Source organism: Drosophila gunungcola (assembly GCF_025200985.1).
Source record: "Drosophila gunungcola strain Sukarami chromosome 3L unlocalized genomic scaffold, Dgunungcola_SK_2 000003F, whole genome shotgun sequence".
Taxonomy (NCBI): domain Eukaryota; kingdom Metazoa; phylum Arthropoda; class Insecta; order Diptera; family Drosophilidae; genus Drosophila; species Drosophila gunungcola.
Window position 1 is genome coordinate 6,377,741 of NW_026453179.1, and position 2,080 is coordinate 6,379,820.

Sequence of the window (2,080 nt, forward strand, 5' to 3'; positions counted from 1 at the left end):
ACTTTGTGGTAGCATACAAACTAATAATTCTCATTCTTATTCAATAGTTGCCTAATCGCAAACCGCTTGCACTAGAAATTCGATATTTATTAGATGCTTACGTAACATTTCAGCACAAGATTTGCAATTTACAAGTTTTTCTCGATTTGATTTGAAAGTTTTATAGGTTTATGCAACACACAGAATATACATATAGTTATCTATTCAGCGATGCAGTGGTGCAGTCAGAAGAATTTGGGGATCAACCTGAAACTGAATTTAAGTAGAAATCTTTTTAGTATTAATGGGGGTTACTTAAATTTATAAAAAAAAATTGTTTGCAAACATTTTCCATATTAATATCTAAATTCAACTTATTCACAATAATAATTGTTTTAAATTAAATTTTGTAATATCATCACTTGTTATAATACTTGCGCCCTCTGTTTTAAGCAATTACCCTTATTAAAAGATAAACCAATAATAATGTTTTACATTTATTTTATATTTCAATTGTTTTCTTTTTTTACATCATTATTAAATAAAGAAGTACCAGTAAAAAACCTTATTAGCACAAAAAACACAGAGAAAATATTTGCTGATTTTATCTTAAGAATTTTAAAAGTTTGAATTATATTTTCGTATAGATTTACATAACAATTTCTCTTTATAAAGAAGACACAAAAAATCATGTCAAATTTGGATGTGGTTTTTGTTTAGTGGCTAAACGTAAATACAAAATGATTTAATTTAGAAGTATGTGTATACTTTGTATAAAATTACATAAATATTTAGTTGACAAAAATTGTTGATTTACTTGTTTATTTTTTATTGAGCTGAAAATTAAATTCGTGATCTAAAGCTAACGTAGAAGGTATACATATAATTTAGGATTATCCGATAAAATATATTTACAAATATAAAGATGTGCCGACTAATAAAGCAAATTGTTGTTTTTAAAATTGATTTGCTTTATAGGGAGAGTTTGGAAGATTAAGTAAGAAAAAATAAAATGAGCGTGAGGCTTAGAAGTAGAAGAAATCAAAGACAAAGAAGTTCTAGCTAATGTTTTCAAAGATATATCAAAGTTATTTCTTCAATAGGAATGCGGGCTGAAGATACAGATACGATTACAGAAACAAGCAATTAGCATATAGAATTGTTTATATAGGTATATATAGGTGAGCATATCATTTAGTTAGCCTAAGCATAATCAAGAGAGAATAGGGGTGTTATAGAGAGGGGTTGGAGTTAAAGAGTGTTCATAGTGAAAGGGTATTAATCAACAAAAAGGTAATTTTTTCTCCCATTCACTTCTTTCATAACTAGTTTCTAGTTCAGTTTTTGTTTAATTACTTCTTGTATATATTGTTTTTAGTTTAGGTATATCAAAAAAATATTTTGCAGATTGTCTTAGAGTTCCAGCCGCTTTATACAAAGTAAATGAAGAGAAGTTAATCTTTTTGTAAGAGTTTGTTTTACTTGGCTCTTTTCTATCCGATTGGTTTGTATTTTCATTTAGGTGTATGTTTGTTGGCCTTTGTTTTGGTATTTTATTAGTAATTTTAAAATTGTTTTATGTTCAAAAATTTGTGTGTTTTGTTTGTAGAAACCATGAGTTTTGTTTGTTAGAGTTTTTATTTTATTTTAGCATATTTTCGATCCATTTTTTCTTCTGCTATGGCAAACGTATTTTCAAGAGTTGTGGAATGTGGTTGTAGTCGATCTAGGGAAATGAAGTTTACAGTTATAGGATTTTGGGTGAGGACTTGAGCCAAAAGCTAGTTTTTGATTGTTTCACTGGGGTTTTGGTATTTTTTCTTTTGTTGCTCCTAAACAAAATTTATCTGGTTTGCTCACTAGATTTTTTTACACAAATTTACAATATACACTACACACACACAAAGTATTCGGTTAGAGCTAAAGATTATGTTGCTGATCTAGTGATAATTTTGGTTCTGCTAAAGTTGCTTCGCTTTCGGTTTTGGCCCCTAGGATTAACATGTAACGTTCGATTACAAACGAAATGGCTTAGACACAGAATTTACAATAAAGTGTTTCTCGCAGATATCTGACTTTTAATTTCTCTCTTTTGTTTATG